Source organism: Corvus hawaiiensis, chromosome 13 (assembly GCF_020740725.1).
Source record: "Corvus hawaiiensis isolate bCorHaw1 chromosome 13, bCorHaw1.pri.cur, whole genome shotgun sequence".
Lineage (NCBI taxonomy): Eukaryota > Metazoa > Chordata > Aves > Passeriformes > Corvidae > Corvus > Corvus hawaiiensis.
The window spans coordinates 8,901,211-8,919,539 of record NC_063225.1 but is presented as its reverse complement, the minus strand read 5'-3'; the positions used below and the strand labels follow the sequence as shown (position 1 = coordinate 8,919,539).

General features: G+C 39.1%; 1 long non-coding RNA gene across 9 annotated transcripts in view; it reads right to left on the bottom strand.

Annotated features, from left to right (window-relative positions):
* The window catches only part of LOC125332887, a 143,659-nt gene that overhangs the window by 21,812 nt on the left and 103,518 nt on the right, over window positions 1-18,329 (bottom strand). Inside the window, exon 1 of one of the 9 annotated variants that reach the window (XR_007206651.1) lies at window positions 12,002-12,013. The exons of the other annotated variants lie outside the window; for them this stretch is intronic. This is a non-coding gene — a long non-coding RNA (uncharacterized LOC125332887). Of the gene's footprint in view, window positions 1-12,001; window positions 12,014-18,329 lie in introns of those variants that run through there. 9 annotated transcript variants of the gene reach the window in all.

Here is an 18,329-nt window from a genome sequence, read left to right as displayed (position 1 = left end):
TAAAATTTACCTTCAGAAAGGCGTTGATACTTTCTTGGCTTTGGCAAGGTCTCAGATGTAAATGAAACTATTCTGGCAGAGGTATCTCAGAGGGAAAAAAGTTCCAAGAGTCCACAAAGTCATTTTTATCCCCCGGTTCTGGCTTCTCCTGGTGCTTGTCACTGATGGCATCATTACCTAAATCTTTATTTCTTGTGCTATGCAGTAAAAGCCCCCCAGTGTTAACCAACATACTCTTTCCTTTCTTCCTAAAAACCAAGAGAGGTGAGGACCTGATTTTCTTCTTGTTTAACATCCCTGATTGTCTCATAAAGCTCATTGAGTAAAACTGCTTTACAAACTTAAATACAGTAGATGCAGAAAACCATTAATATTTTCCAATTGTTTCTTATCTGTTGGTGATTTCTTTCACAAGTCACTAACAATTGTCTTTCTTGATGATTAGTTGCTATTGTATATCAGCTTGATTTTTGTATTCATATGCTTTCACAAAAAAGGTTGAAAGTTCAGTTTTTCCCAGTTTTCCCATCATGTAATAAAACATCTTCCGTGTGATCTTAGCTCCCAGAATCCCTCGTGACTTTGACTTCACTGCTGGACACACAACCTTGTAAAATTTGAAGTTCACTGGGTTTGTAAAGAAATTAATCTCTTTATTTGTGTGTCCCTTACAGATACATCAAGAAGTCTGTGTGATGCAGCATCCTCATAAAGTCAGGCTGATCTCCTCTGTATGAAAACTACAAACATCTCATTTAACACTTCCTTTAATAAATCCATTTGCTTTTCTAAAATATGTATATTTTTGTTTAGTGATATGAAAAAATGAAAATATCTAGGTAAGATTTTAGAACATATTCTAGGGTTTAAATGGAAAGATTCATGAACAGTTCTGTGCAGGGGTAACTTAAGTAATAAAGGATAGGGAAATTAATTCATCCTTTCCTATGCAGGAGTGAAGAAAGTCTTGTTGCTAATTTTACTCAAATAGTGATTGCTGATATTTACTCTACACTTCCTCTTAAAAAAACCCTCTAAACTGTACAAATCTCCCTGCACCACTCTAGCACAGCTGATAGACACCAGCTGTACTGTAAAATGAGAAGTTTCTGAACAGACAACGATTATCTGTCAGTGGATAATATCCTGTTCTGAATCACTAATGGCCTCTGCAAGGTTCAACGATGGGATATCAGAACAAGCTTAAGCATGAGCTTAAATATTTGCATGCAGTGAAAGCTGTGCCAGAGAGACGTCTGTATTAAAATATTTGTGATAATGATTTATTTTGAGGACTTTTCTGCAGAGTTTAGTGCCCAATCATTTTGTGGAACATTTTACCATTCTGTGTAAGATCTTAGTGAGTATTTCTGTGTGCAAGCCAGGCAGGGAATATACCTTTTTATTAGCAGAGCTGGTGTGATCCAGACAGGTGTAGTTTGATCTTTCCCACACTGACCTTCACATAACTTCATACCTGACCTGAATGAAGCACTGTCTCAAGGGTAAGGAACAACTTGCTCACGGAGAAGAAAATGATTATGCTGCTGAGTTATGTGATGCAGCTTTATAAGATGGAGTGTATTTTGGGTATGTGTCTACAAAGCCTCATGTTTTGACAGTTATGCAGCATATGCTAAGGCCCATTTCATTTACAGAACCCAGGGGTACTCTAGAAAGCTTTCTCTATAAACATGGGTTACAGCCTATTCACAAAGGTGCTGCATTGCTTCCTTTCTTTCATTAACTGCCACACTCTAATTGTTAATTTGTGGCTAACATGCAAATAACAGCATTTTATCCCAGTAAGCAAAATTAGAATAGCTTTAGATTTGCACTTGATGCTGTGGGAAGATGCCAAATCCCAAGTGTCGAGTTTGGTTTTCATGTATTTGATTGTCAGAGATCTTTTCAGAGCTGGAAAATAAATATCTCCAAATAGCTGGAGTTTGTAGGTTTATTTTACCATGAATGAGTTTGTTTCTTAATCACATTTCTGGGAGCTGGGGATACTTAGTTTTAAAAAAGAGGGAAGTTGGGGCCTTCAGTGTGCATAATTCCTCTGGATAAAGAATGCTGCAGCTGAGTAGCAGTATTTTCAGGCCTCAAACACTCTCCTGTAATGACAGCTAACATTTTGTTAAAACAAAGAATGCAAATGAAAGCACTGCCACTACTACAGGCAGGAGCTTTACTGTTCAAGGTAAAGGGCCAGGCTTGCAGCAGGGGCTGGCAAAGACTAAAAATCTTTCAGCCTTTGGGCTCTTCCTGCACTTCAGTCAATATGAGGTTTCCCTGGCATACACAGACACGTCAGTTTTTTAATTGCCAAATGTTCCAAAAACTCTTTGAAGGAGGAGAGAAGGAAGTAGTTGAGAGTTTAAAAAAGAGGAGAAAAAAAGCCCTCAAACTTTCTCAATGTATTGATATTTTTCAAGGCAACGAGGGTGCCTTGAAAGGGTCCCTTGATGAAGGAGGGAGGTGGAAGAAAAGCCATTACCATGCTTACTTCCAGAAATTCTCCAGTTAGTACTAGAAAAGCCATCCAAAAAGCGCTTGAAATTGGTGCTGCGTGCTGTTTATACTCTTTGGGAGGGAAGAAAAAAATCAGAACAAAACCCCAGACATCTTCTCCAAAGAAGGGAAAGGTCAGAAATTATCTGTGCTGCACTGATCAATTTACCCGAGTTGTCTTTCCATGGATTGTATTAATGGAACTTCATTTTCTTTTATTCAGCTCCTGGCCAATTTCTTCTTGACTCTTAAAAAGATCAATGAACACATCTCACTATCTTTGTACAAAATGAGCCTCTATTTTTTCCTCAAAGTTTGAGGGACTTTATTATTTCATTTGTAATGGATTTTTCTGTCTCCTTTTTCTTTCCGCCCTTGTTGTGATTTCTCTGATCTATTCTTTCTTTTTCGTGGATTTTGTCTAAACTACCCAGGTTTGCTGTTCTGTGGAGTACAGGTAGGTAGGAAGTTAAGTCTTTAGGTCCAGTAATGTACAAACACTTAAGATTACACACAACTCCTTCTTTAATGCTGGTGAGAGCCAGAAAAAACATCACTAAAGTGAGACTAAAATGAGAGCGTGTTGTTTGAGGAAATTTAACCAGCAGTATCAGTGAACTGAACTGTACTTCTAAACAGTCTCAGTAAAATCAATCAAATATTACTTACAGGAGAAAGGCTAACAAGTTATGGCCAGACAGGATTAAATTAAACCAGCAGGTGCTCTTTGGTTTCTCTTCTTTTTTTTTTTTTCCCCCTGTTAGTTTGTTTTGTGTGGTGGTGGTGGTGTTTTATGTGGGGGGGTTTTTTCTTTTCTTTTCTTTTTTTTTTTTTTCCTAGTTTTGACAGACTGTAACTGGTTTTAACCCTACATTTTCATCCTCCAGCAAACATCACTGGTCTTTAAATGCAGCTTGCCTGGAATCTGCTCTTTGTTTATGCACATACAACACACACCACTTAAACACCAATGTACTGTCAGTTATTACATTCCTTATACATTCAAATCTTAAATTCTGCAGAGAAATTCAGTAATATCCTTAAACATAACTTTGCTACAAATACAGTCTTTTTCAAGAAATGTTGACAAATGAAAAAAAGCATAGTCTAAACATGGAAGCCAACTCCAATAACCTTCCAAATCTACCAAAATGAATTTTTATTCTGGTGGAAGTTCTGACACTGAAAACTGTGGGTTTAGTTAGTATTTGTAAAAGCAACCTCCCTACCCTACAAATGCTTAAATTATTCCTGGGAAATGAAGCTGTTAACATGAAATTGTTACAAATTACTGTTTTATTTCAGACAAGGTGAAATATTTCATCCTGGTTTTTACCTAAAAATAAAAAGAGAAAGTGAGTTTGAAATGATCATTTGAAATGTATTACTAAAGTCATAGTAAAAACATTTCTAAATTTCCAAATGCCATTTTTTGGAAATCGATCTGCTCTCCAAAGACTTTTTGATTTAGGCAGAATGGCATTCATTGAGCTAAAAAGCTTTCAATAAACAGTACTTAGCCTATAGGACACTGGAAGTTACAGTATCTCCCCTTACAAAAATCAACATTTTTGGGCCTTGCTGAAGATGCCTGGGACTGTTTCTCCTGCAGTGGAAATTGGTCATGTTAAGGGGGCTCATTCTTTTGGCCCTTCCAGGCTCACATCTGCAGACTGGAGCTGGAACTGGATGATTTTTCAGGTCCCTTCCAACCCAAACCATTCTATGACTACAGCTTATATTCAACACCTAAGGTGGTTTAGCAGAGCACAGATTCAGTAAAGAAAAGGAGCAAAAATAACAGATTTGCCTTCCACGTAGAAATACAAAAACATGGTTTCAAAAACAAAGACAAGCGCTCATTCCAAAATCCCAGAATGCCTAAAGTATTTCAGAAGTGGTGAAAAGAAAAGAAAAACCCTTTGGCAGTACTGCTACTCTCCATTTTCCCCATGCACAATCCTACTCCCATATGCAACTCCTGCCTCCCTTTGGCTGCTGTGCTGCTGTTAATAAGCCTGTGCTGTACATTTGGCATGATTTCCACCTTCCACTTGCCATTTATTCCTTTTACAACCTCCCTTGTTATAGGTCTAGTGTAGCAAACTGCTGCTTTATGGGAATTTGCAGCCCACTTGACATATGGTACAGGATCACTGGCCAAAATGGCAGTGGAGCACATAGGATTTTACAGCCCAAGTTCATTATCTGTCTTGTTCCAGGACTTACTTTGGTCTGTGCCCAATAGGAGCCTAAAATCCCAATCATGTGATAACAAGACTGGCTCCTCCACACATTTGTTGGACATCTCGATGGCTTCCACTCCTCTTGGAAGCAATCATGGACTGTGCTGGCATCCCCTCCCCATGAACAGCCGTGGCTGAGGGGCGGGAGGGGCATCAGCCTTTGCTTTTTCTCTCTGCTGGTAATCCTATGACAGTGAAACCATGGTGCTGCATGTTTCCCCACGCTGAACTTCCTGTATTGTTCAGATTTGTGTCACTGATGGATCAGGTCAGGGAAATCTCCCCTACAAATGAGTTTATGAAGCCTCACAAGGAGATGACTGGGAATGTGGATTCACCTCAGCACTGGCACCACTGCTCCTCTCCTTCAACCAGCAGTCAGAGCAGAGTTTCTCCTCATCGTGACAGGCATTAATTGATGCCTCTCCTGCACCAAAGCCACACACAAGAGCTTTGGTTTCTGAACTTGGACAAACATTTTGTCCAGTATGAGATGCCCTGCTCTGCACCCTACTAGAGGACCAGGTATAATCAGACACCTGGAATTTACCAAGTGTGCATCAAACATGTAAAATCTGTTCAGGTGTGATTTTTAGCCTAAATATTCCATACTGGGTCTATTTTCACTGGAAAGACAGCAACCTGAATTTTCAATGAGCCTTCCCATTTTCCTTCTGCTTAAACAAAAACAGATACCATTTTTATTTAAATTGCATAACTCCACAATGTGTAAAATTCTCCTCACTACGTTCTCTCTGGCTTTCTTGCCACGGGTATTGCTGACACTTTCATTTAGACTCTGTGCTATGGGCGCTCTGCCCCTTACACCGATTGTCAGGAGAACCACTTGTCACTTGTGGATTAAAACATTCCAGCAGGCACATTCATAGCACAAATCATTAGTTGCTCAATTTGATTCCAACCACAAACTTCTATCACAAAACTTCTGTGTTCCACAGGGGCAGCACATCTGTCTCCCTCCCACCATGATTCTGGTGAAAGGCTGGCTTTCTGCAAAATATTCAACGTCCCACTTCAGTTAAGACTTCTCACTTACAGAATGAGTCCACCCAGAAAAGTGTATGAGCTGTAAGTAGTCTGATAAATGAGATAAGTAGTGTTTTGAATTTAACAAAAAAACAAAAAAAACCCCAAAAGGTTTGTCAATAAAAATACTTGGTGGTTAAGCAAAGTTAATAGTCAAGTCAGGTAATACCGCCAGGCCTTTTCCTGGGATCACGTATGTGTTGCATCCCAGGCTTCATCAGTATCCACATATTCTGTCAGATTCTGGATTGTTGCTTCCATGTACCCCAATTCCTTATGGCTTTTATTCCCTTGCTTTCATTTCCTTTCATTCTCGTTTCTCCTTATTGTTGTTGCTTCTTTGAAAAGATCAATGAACAGGTCTTACAGTCTTGGCGCAAAAAAGCCACTATTTTTCTTTAAACTTTAAAAGAATTCATTATTATTATTATTTCTCATAAGAGGGATGTTTGTATCTTTCTTCTTGCCTGTAGCCCCCCTGCAGCTAAACTTTCTGATGGGCCTTTGTGTTTAAAACAGAATTAACAGCAAAGAATGCACAATTTGACTTAAAACATATTGGTATTGTAAAATGAAGAGCCATTTAATGAATTTTTTGTCCCCGGTGAAGAGCCAGTGTAAGGAACAGTAGGGGCTGCAAATAAGACCTGAAAATGGCACTTTAATAGCAAAATGCATTTGTTTGAACAGTGCTTCCCTTTTCTAATGATTTTACAACATTGCCTCTCCTTTGTTCTCTTCATTAGTTGTCTGTGACCACAAACACATTCCAGTAAGAAAGGTAAAAAAATAAAACCATCCATCCAAATGTTTTAGACATCAGGAAAAACACCTATTAGTACAAGAAAGCACTCCAGTTGGTTGGTGCCCTGCCTTGGACACACACAAAAACCCACAAAAGCAAAATCCCAGATGACCCAAGCTCCCCAGCAAGCTCTTGCCTTGCAAAATTTTGCTTCTTGCCCATGAGAAGAAAGTAGAGCCTGGAGGAGGGGAGGTTGTTGACAGGGAAGATGCCATTAATATTTCTGGGATTGCAAGAGCATTGATACAACTGTTATTATTTTAACAGCACTTACAAGCACTGTTGAACGTTAGGGACTGAAATACTGGTAGTTGTATTTGAGGCTTTATTTATTAATGCCTGTAAAATGCTTTGAGATCTTCAATTACAGGATTTTTACAGGGAAAACTTTTATATTGTCTTTAGCCACACCGGCCTCAATCCTCAGCTGAAAGTTGATAAATACAAGGGCCATACTGTCCTGTAATGCAAGTTAATGTAAAATAACCACAGAGCTCTCTCACTCAGATTGCTTGTGGCTACTTGCATCCCCTGGCTGGAGTTCAGGAGGGTGGTACATTGTGTCAGGGTCAATCAGAACATCTCCTTTCTCACCCTGCTGCTCCCAAACCATTGTGCTTCCTGAAAAAACACAAGTTTTCCATCTTCCACCACCCTGGCCAGATTCACTGAAGGGTCTCAGTTGGTACAACTCCAGAGCCTGCTCAAGTCCATGTGCCTGGGATGCTGATATGATTTTGCTGCTCTGTCCCTGTGCCACCTGTTTTGCAAGGATGCTCCACAACCTCATATCATACCATTCATTCCAATCCATGCCCCTTAGTCCTGGGAACATGGCCTGGGATGGACATGGTTGGACAGGAGATGACATAACCTGGTTTGGTAGTGCCAGCTGTAAAATTCACTACTCTTGTACCAGTTGTTAAAAATAATAGCACTTTTTAAGAAGTTCTTTTTACAGATCTTATTCTGGATTTTTTAAAGATCTGTCCTCAGCTTGCTGAGTTCCTTCTACTCCCATTCCATCAAGCTGGAAAAGACCTGTAGATTCCTACCCCATTAGCTGAAAGCTGCCCTGTCTGCACCACCTTAACCATTCTCTGTCCTCGGAGCCAGTCAATATTTCTTTGGCAGCACAAACTTTCCTGGAATTTTTTCATTACTCTACATGGCAAAGCCAAAAGCCATTAAAATGTGAGATATTGCTCAGAGACTTTTTGGAAAATCCAAAAATGGCATGTATTTAAAAGCAAACCATCTCAAAAGGAGTCGGATGATTTAAATATAATTAATTATGCTGTCTTTTCTTTTCTTTTCTTTTTTTCCCCCCACCTACTTGGAAAGACAAACTACCTTAACTTGCCAAAACTTTGATTCTCCAGACACACAGTAAGGGAAAGGCATTTTACAAGCCTTAGACAAAGGCCTCCTCTGCTCAGTCATTTAATATGTAACAATTTGAGTATCTCAAGACATACCAGAATGAGGCAAAAGCTCTAAGACTGCAGAATGATGGGACAGTTGTCTTGGTGTTGACGGCAGGTAGCAGATGACATTGCTTGGATTTTCTGGGAGAAGGGAGAGGCTCTTTCATTCTGTGATGTTCTGTATTTTATTTGCTGCTCTCCATAACCATGGCTGGGGTTTCTGCTGTGCTCATGGAAAGGCCACCATAAAATCTCTATTCAACATTTGTGCCTGGAGTGTCCTGCAGTTTGAAATGTCTTACTATTTCAAGGAAGATTTATTGGCTTTAACATGGGGAACAGTGAGCAAGGGGGAGGCACTTTCACTGCAGGTCTGGTCATGATGGAAACCCATTCCTGCCTTTCCTGGGTCAGCTTCCCCTGGCGTATCAGACTGCAGATCTACATTAACTTGCAATTCCAGCTGTCATTCTGGGGTGGTATGTAGAAGGTGGGGGGGAAAATTTTGACTTGTGTTTTATTTTTCCCTTTTCCTTTTTTTTAAATTATATCTTGGGTTTTATAACATTAACAAAGGCTTGAAGCAACACCTTAGCACACCAGAAAAGATTAGTAACAACAATGTTAATAAGATGACACTGTGATGAAATAACAACACATTATTTTTCATAGTTTTCCAGCTTTTAACATGTCTCCTCAATCTATCAAATTATTGTTCTCTAAGTTTTTAACTTGACTGAGTTTTTAAAGAGAAAATCTCAATTCTAGTAAAGCACAAACAAAACAAAAGCTTTCTGCAACAATCAAGGACATTTTTAGATCTTGACTCATACTAGGATATCTTATAACTGATTGATAAATGACAAATTGCTGTTTAGGTAAAATGTGATTAACAGTAAATAATATATGATGGTTGTCATAGGCAGTGAATGAACAGAAATCATATTTACTCACCACCTACAATACTTCATATCTACTTATAACAGACTAATACTTCTGTAATAAATAACCATAACAAGGTCATAAATCAGCATTAAATGAAAGCACTGTTTTAGAAAGCCAAACTGAACATTACATGTTAGAACAAAGATTTTCAGCTTTTCTTAATAATAACTTGGTATTTGATTTCCTCAGTCCCATTCACACTACTGATTTTTCCTTAGCTGAATTCATTTAAAAGCAGGCGTAACCACACAGGATTTGCCTACTAATGAAAACACCATCAAAACCTAAGTCCCAGTTGCATAAATGGATTTCTTGTCTGAAATTAGCTCTGAGCACCCAGCATTACCACCCTTTACACCAGCAATATGTTTTTAACATACTGAAGACTGGTCTTAGACTGGCTACAACCCTGCTCCTGATCTGGTATGGGAGCACCAGAGGTGCTCATTCACGGAGCTGCTGCTGTTTAACACCACCTGCCTTAAACCTTCATACCTGGTTAAAATAAAGAAAAATTAAATAACACAAAGCTTTATAAACCTGCAGCATGGTTGGCAGGATGACAGTTTCCAGTCATGTCCCTTTGCCTGGTAGACCTCATGCAGTGCAGCACATGCGACACAGGACTGGGATAAGGCCATTTGTGTTTGATGAGAAACCTCTCAAACATTAGAAGTCTGCAGTGGAGGAGTGAACAGGAATGCAATATCTTACTCTGTGGTCCATCACGACTGCAAAAGTTTTTGCTTGGACAAGGAGCTTTGGGTTTTTAACAGTCTTCTGATTAAAACATTCTGTTAATTAAATAAAACTAAACCCCTGTGATATTCAGTGCTCCAGAGCTCGCTCTGACTGATCCAAGAGCTTTTGTTTATGACACAGAGACCAATTGATTTACACTTTTTGCTTTCAACAAGCCTCTTGTGAAGAACACAGTGACATGCTGAAGTGCCAAAGCAGAAGAAAGGCACACTGATGAAAACCAGACACTGCAGCCATTAGCATCGATCAGCAATTGATCAGTGTATGAGCAAGCAAAGAGGTACAGTATGGTTATTGTGTGTAACAAAACCTGATTTAATCTCCTTCAAAAGGTCTGTGTCCTGTGAAGGAGCTCTTTGGTTGGGAGGCACAAACTTCATTAGCACAAACCCAAGAGTCATGTAAGGAGCTTTGTCTTGCAGATTGTGGAGGTCCCTCCTTGTGACAGGAGGATATGAAAACACTTTTCAGATGATGCATTAGTCAATCAATAGCTTCATGTCAAACAGGACCTTACCTATGTCCTTTGCTTATTTAATTAAATATTTCTCAAGACTGGCTAAAACCATGCTATCACATCACTACAAGAACATGATTGATTTTGGAGAATGAGTAGGGGAAGCAGGACAGCCGAGAAAGAACCTGAGATGCTGGAGATCCCTCATGTGTGTTGGATAGCAAACCTTTTTGTTTAGCCAGTAGCATTGACTTTGTTATGAGCAGGTTCTTCAAACTTAGATAACCCTGAAAGGGCTTTCTTTTAAGTGGAAAAAACCCACCCAACTGTCAGGTTGAAAGAGGCCTGTGAGTTAACTCCTATTACACTCAGTCTGAGCTAAAAAGACATCACTTTTCACTCTCACCCCAAGACCTAACGAGCTTCAGCACTTGAGATGTGAAAGACCAATAACTTAATCCACTGTTTGAAGCAATCCCTATTTTTAAAGCAGTGCTGTGTTTGATTAAGCCACTGTAAAGCTCAGCAGAGCTTTGTCAAGTTCAATTATATTCTTTAAGGTAAAAATGCCGTTTTACCTGAAATGTAAAACTTCAGTCTTATTGCATTTTTATAAGAAAATCAAGTATCATTTATTTACATCCAGACAGCCCCATTAATAGCAATCTATAGCTGGCAGGTGTTACAGGCCTGGATGTGTTTTAAAGGACTAAAATATTATCTTCTAGATTTATAGTTAAAAATATCGAACTGTTTTCAAAGGTGTGTGCAAATTCCCTGAAATGACAGCCAGAAAATACCCTTGTGATTATCACCGAGTGATTATGCAAGTCCTCATATGATTTGAACATTGTGGCTTTTACAAAAAAACCCTTTTCATCTCATCAAACCTCTCCTTGTTAGCCCAATGGAGTAGGTTTCTCACGATCCCACATTGACTGGTATTTGTCACCTTGCCTTTCTTAAACCTGTTACCTGGGTCACTCCATTCACTCTCTAACTATTGGCACAACATTAGATTTCTTCGAGTCCTCTGGAAAACCACCAGTGTTCCAAGGCATTAAAAATCAACACAAAATGCTCGGACAGTTCCTTGGCCACCTCTGTGAAAATTATTGGATGCAGGTTGTTCATATTCAATGTTATTAAAATGATCAGCTCTGGCATTTTTGGAAAAGAAACTATTTCAGCAGTGTCATGGTCTTGTGTGACTTGTGTGACCTTGGCTTTTTATCAAACACAGAACAGAAATGGTTTTGAGCACTTCTGATTTTTCTGCATTGTTTTTAAATATTCTATCATATCCACCCAGGAATACCCAAGCACAGTGTCCTGGTATTAACCCCTACCCTGCAATCCATGCATGTGCACATGCAGACACACACATTTTTTGACATTTTAGTGCCTTGGCTGAAAGTTTTCTATGTGTACTTTGGTCCTCATCATTTTTCTATTCTTTCTAATATCTAGGCCATGTGGTATTACCAATTTGCCTTTTCTCCATTTGTTATATAACAGAGTTAATAAAGACTCATTTTCCTTCCAAGCTGGGGAGTTGAACAGTGTCACCTTTTTTTTCATTGAACACAGAACTGTGGCTTCTGAGACAGAAGCAGAAATCTTGATACTATCTGTGATGGGGCTGATGCACCCTTCCCATTCTTCATTCTTATGGGAATGTGATGATCAAGAGGACTTCCACTGATTGATCTCTAAATTCAGAAATGAGATACAACACTGTTCAAGTCAGAGATGGACATCTCTGAGAAGAATTTGTGGAAAAAGGTATGTCACACACTGGAGCAGTTGTATCTTTGGCACTGGGGATCTCAAACTGCTCAATGTATTCTTGCATCAGTAGCATCTTTCAAACACTCAGATGTTCTAAGAGAATAAAGTTAGAGTGAAGCAAATACTTAGGCACTAAAGGTTGCTTTTTTTCAAGCTTAAATGGGATTTGGAGGTCTCCAGGACTTTAAACTATCCTGCCAACTTCTTTGGTGGTTCAGACTCATACCAGTTATTCAGATTTCCAGATATTGGCCAAAACAATCCCAAACCCCAGCAAACAACGTCAAAGCATTTGCTAAATGTAAATCCCACATGCATTCTGTTTATGTGATTTTGTCAGTGGACTGCAATGGTGAGAGGAACAAAGGTGAACAGGAGGGTGATCAAATTGTTGTCCTCCCACTTGCTAACACAGAGAGATGGGGGCTGTACCATCAGGACATCTCAGAAGACAGATGTAAATCTGATATTAACCTCACCTGTGGTTTCCCTTATACTTTATAAACTGACTCTCTATGTAGTGTGAAATTCAGGCATTACCCTGTGAGCTGAAACAGCTCTGACCATTTACCAGAATGCCTTGGGAAGCTGAACAAACTTTCTCTCCGTGCTGTGCTCCTGGCAACATGAAGTTTTCTCTCACTGGGGTTAAAATGTTTGAAAAGTGGAGCTCTATATAAAATTCTGTTTGTGTAGCTGAAGTTCTGACATTGTTTACCTGAAATGTTTCTATAATTCCTCAACTTTTGAGTTTCAGGTTGGTGATTTGCGAGTAGCAGATTGCACTCTCCTGAACTAAATCTAACAAGCGCCACAAAGTGAAAATAAACTGGAGAGACTTGAAATAAAAATCACTTCAAGAAATCTAAGTGTGGTGGGTTTTTTGTGTTGGTTTTTTTTTTTTCTTTTCCTCCCACTTTAAGCCAACTAAACTCCCAACACATTCTGATCATCTCGCCACAGTGTGTCTGTGCTGGTGACAACTGATTCATGTGTACATTTACATATCCCCTCAGTGCCAGCAGCAGAATACAAAATGGGTCCTCCTGCTCTGGCAGATGACACAGCGCTGGCAAATCAGGAGGAGCTGTCAAAAACAGCTGTCCATTAAAAGAGTTTGCTGAAACAACTAAGAGCTGTTTGAAAATGCTAGGTGGTAGAATTTAATTGCAGTAGCAACTGTTCAAAATTAAGATTAAAAAGGACCAGTCGATACGGGGTTTCAGGTTTAAGGGGTGGTTTTACATATGGATATTTACATTTGGGATAGAAACAATTAAGTTTGCTGATTTCCTCTGCCTCTCTCTGCTTACACTCATGCTCCTTCCTCTGGGTCAGAAAGTTTGGGCATGTCCATAAGTGCTCTGTTGCACATTAAGCACAGCAACTCCCCACACTGGCACCCAGACAGTGTTATTTTAGAAATACAGGGGAAATCCAGAAATTAATGTTTTTTTGGAAGCAGCCTGTGTGTGTGGGTGCAAACCCTGTCACGCTGCACTGCCGGTGTGTTGTCAGCTGCCCCTATGGACAGGGGACGTGGTCAGTTTTCCACAGTGGGAACAAAATGCCAGCACAGACGGCCCAAGCAGAGCTCCCAGCAAGAGTATTACATTACACCACGCACCCTGCCTAAACACCACATTTGTCTCAGCACATAAAACTGCATGCACATAAATGAAGGACTTTATGAAGTTTTCCCTTTAGTATGAATGCAGTCTTGGGAAAACAGACCACTGAAACAGCCCAGAAAATTTCATTTTTCACTAGGAACTTGTTTTGAATGTGCTGGAGGCAACGCTAAGCCCTGCTTTGGCTTAGGTGGTCTCTGAATCAGAAACTTGACGGTGGAATAAATGTAGCAGAATAGAAACACAGGCAAGCAAAACTGTTTGGCAAAAACTGAAGATCCTGCACATTCTCCCTAGTTCTAGTGGAATGTTTTGTAGAACAAAACCACTTGAAAAAATGCCGAAATGAAGTCAGTGTGTTTCATTTTGACAGTGTCAAAACAAAATTATTTCAATTTTGTGATTTAAAAGGTTTTGTATTTCAAAATTTTGCTATTTTTTCCTTCTTTTTCAATAAAAATATTCAAAATCCCAGGAAAAGGTTTCCTTCAAGCTCAAATAAAAATGTTTCTCTTTTTGAGTACTTTTTTTTTTTCTTTCTCTGCAGCAGCTCAAGCACAGGCAGGCAGAAGATCTGCATTTAGTTCTTCATTTTTGAGACCAAGTCCTCATCGCAGCGCCTCGGGCACCAACTCTGCTTATGTGCTTTAGCTTGGCGCATCAGTAAGTGTGTGCCTTAAACATTTCTAGCACTTGGAATGCTTGGTACTTATTCTTTTCCTCACACAAATGAAAATCTCCTTGGCTTTTACCTTTAGAAAGCAAACACTAACTGTCCATCACAGGGCAATGAATTTGTCAGCCAGTGAATTAGAGAGGCCATAAATATTAAGTACCTACCCAAGATTTCTTCTTGCTTTAAAAGCAAAGACCTACATCTTGAAAGAATTCAGAATAGCCATGGCCATATTGCAACAGTATTTTGTAAATTTTAGGGCCATTGAACGTTTTTACCTTTGTTATCACTTGGACCCCAGCTTTGGTTTGTTTGCTTTAAATAAAATCTGCCTTAAAATGTAAAAAAAAAACAAAAGAAACCGTTGCAGCAAATCAAAAAGCATGCAGGCACTAAAATTAAATTTTCCATTCTGGTAGAAAAAAATAGAAGTTGAAAAGGCATTAGGCTCATTTTCCCAGCAGAAACCTTACAGTAATGCCTGTGACTGCAAGTCTATAGCTCAGTGTATGCAACGCATTGCAACTAGAAGTAGCAGTGACAGCTGGTGGGTTAGTAAACAGATTTCATTTCAGTTTTTGTCTGAAAATGATACAAATTTTTCTTTAATACGATTTTTCGCTACATCTTCTGTTTCCATCCAATGATGAGGTCCTTTCCAATTTGTATCCAAGCTCTGTTAAATATTTTATTTGACTTAACACACATAAATGAAACAAACAGAAATCATTTTGAAACACTTTGAGTGAAGTTTGCACTCTCTTGGAATGATTAAAAAATGTAGGTCCTAATGGAATTTGGAATAGGGTGGGCATAAATCGAGGGTATGCTAATGGCCTCGTATGTACAGAGTGTCACACAGCAATAAAACTTAACACATATTTTTATTGTTTTGCTTTAGAAGAGATGTATTTTTAATTCATATTTTCTGAATTTTCCTTCAGGAAATTCCTTTAAGTAATCATTTTCATTTTGTTTCCCTGTCCTTTCCTAAATTACCTCAAAAGCCTCCGAACTGAGGTAGGATTACAGAGAAAAAAACTTGGGAAAAAGGCAGAAAAAAGCAAATGCCTAAAGTGCCAAAAATCATAATCTAATGACACAAAAGCATGAAGGTTCACTCTGTTTGTTTGAGAGGTTATGTACAGGTAGGGAGGGAAAAAGACGGCTCTCCAAATGTATTGGGCAATTTTAATTAAAAAAATCCTATCTACATTTACATTAAAAATTACATGTAACATCTATTTTATGACAACTCACCTGTAAGTGTTCATTGGCCAGAGGGTAAATTTTGAGCTAGACACACCCCCAGCTCCCAGTAATGGGAACAGGGGTGGCTCATGGAATTCTGTGTGTGCAGGGTGTAGCCTTAGGGCAGCAGACAGACAAGTCTATGACGAAATCTGTCACTGTGTTTCTTCTTTTCATAGACAAATAATTTGTGCATACAGGCAGATAGATGTAGATGAGTTAGAAACATGCAAAGTTTAATACAGCTTCACTGCTTTGTTTCTATCACTGCAACCTCTTGCTGCAGAGACTTTACAGAAACAAGATCTAGAATCCTTTAATATAAATAAATAATAAAGTGACCCTGGATTGAAACTCTCTGTGTGACACTGGTGTGAGGTGGGAGGGTATTGAGGCAAGTAGGACAGACCTGTGCTACAATCACAGCAGTGATTATGGAAGAGAAACCCTCATTATTTTCAACATTAATAAACCTTTTCTGTCCTCTCTAACCAGCCACTAAGTATGGGTTTCATGTCCCTGGATGCTGCAGAATCCACGGTTCATGAGTATTATCAGCCATGACCAACATGAGAAGGCACAGCTTTCATATGAGTTTGTGTATAAATCAATATACAACTGCATCGTAATCCAATACATTGCACAGACACTGATATAATCTTGCCATTAAAACATCACTTCCTATTTCCTTTTATTAAGGCCTTCGATTTAAAGATCAACTGCTCTGCACACCCTGCCCTGCCTCTGGTTTCAAAACACTCAGTTCAGCAAGGAATAATCAGCCCTGGGTACCCCAATATAATATCTTCACAATGTTTTTGTGGTTGTTATTCCAGTCCACAAAGAAGAGGTGAGTCTATGTAATGACAACCCCTGAGAAGCCAGAGATAGTTGCCATCTGCAAGAAATCCTAGTAACACAATTTCAGTGCCACCACCAGCTGATTGCACAGTGCAATGGCACTGCTAAGCTGCACCACACATTTGCCATTAACAGCCAGGACCCAAGTTAAAATTCAAATGAGAAGTAACAGGTCTGTGTGTTTATGTACATGAGCTCCATGGTGGGAATAAAGATCTGTTGTCCACAGCTGAGATACAGATTGACATCAATAAAGAACTCTTAACTAAGAGTCTTCATTTCTGAGAAACCTTGGCATTTTTAGTAAGTTTTGTAAAGGCTTCAGGAATTGAAGGTCTAAAAAATTACTCTGATGAGGTCCAGTTAGAGGAGATGGAAAAGAGAATTTAAAGGAGTTAAAGAATGTACAAGTTCACTGTGATTTTATCATAGAACATCCTGAGCTGGACAGGACTCACAAAGACCATCCAGTCCATATTTTCTCAATAGGGAACTTTAATACTGACAAGCCTGTTCATCTACTAAGCACAAAGCAAGCACAGTACTGGATGCTCTCTCACAGATGCGTTTCAGGATTGCAGGATCCAACACAACGGGCAGAGTGACGCATCCCTGGGGTGGAAGTTCTCAGATTTCCTTGAAATGACACTAAAACCTCTGCACACCAGGTCACTGGAAAGCTGCTCATGCTAAGTAAAGCTGCCATGGTGTTGCCAACAGGGCAAAATCCAAAAGCAATCTCTGGCTCCAGCTACATACAATGAGGTCGACTGCCCAGGCAGCTCAGCCAGAGCAAAGGCAGTCCTAAATACAATGATAAATTGAGAAATGAGGAAGGGGGATATATAAAAATGAGGGATCATTCTTAAATCAAAAGCTATGTCAGGTCACACCCCTCACTCATCTGTGTGTGCACTCCGTGATTCTCATTCAGTTCTTCTGGATTCTCAAACAAAGTGCAGAGTCCTAAAAATATTTGGAACTATTACAAAGCATAAATTATAAATGTGTCGAGAAAATGGAAAAAGGTGTCTTGGGCCTACTTAGAGCACAAAATGATCTCAACCATTATTCAACAATGATATGAAGATCTTTTATTTCATTTCTTCTTAACAGTTCCCTGTGTTTGCTATCATTTCTTGCCCAGCACCGTGTCAATAATTACTAAATTAGCAGGACGCCTGTACAATTTCAGCTAAAGTGTTATTACTGACAAGTCAAACAAAGAAAGCTGATCGAAAAGATGGGACTCCATCTCCTTATTTAAATGGACCGTGTTCACAGAAGAAGATTGAAACTCCTTTTTCTTCAAAGGAAGAAGGGAAAGGTATAGTTTACATTTTGTGCTGCTCAAGGACAGAGAGTCAGAGGAAATGCCTTTTTAATGTAAACCTCTTTTCATTTCCAAGGGACAAAAATGAAGGTTATTTAAAAGAATCATGCTTGGTGGAAGAAGTAATTATGTATTTTTTTCAAATCTCAGAAGAATAATGCTTTTATATTTCCCTGAGATGACCCAATTCTCTTTGTGATGTGCTCCCTTAAATGTAAGTGTGTTGACTTCTTTGAACCTCATTGTTTTTAGTATCTAAAGAAGCTCCTCTCATACCACGGTGTTGATTGATTTTGACTCCATACCAGTGCCCAAATTTTCATAAAGCTATTCCTGGTTTCTACAATCCACAAGTGAAAATGGTGTATAATATCTACTCCTGGAGAGCTCCAAAATACTCACGTGTAATGACACGTTCAAATTGGTTTTTTGAGAAGTATTGCACCAAATTCGTTGCTCATTTGGGCTGGAGAGCTCCATAATCTGGAAGATCCTAACAGAATTCCAAGATCATGCAGACCTTTCTTAATATTTATTTGATGTTATTTCTTTGTGGTAATTTTTGGTGGAATAAATGTGAGTA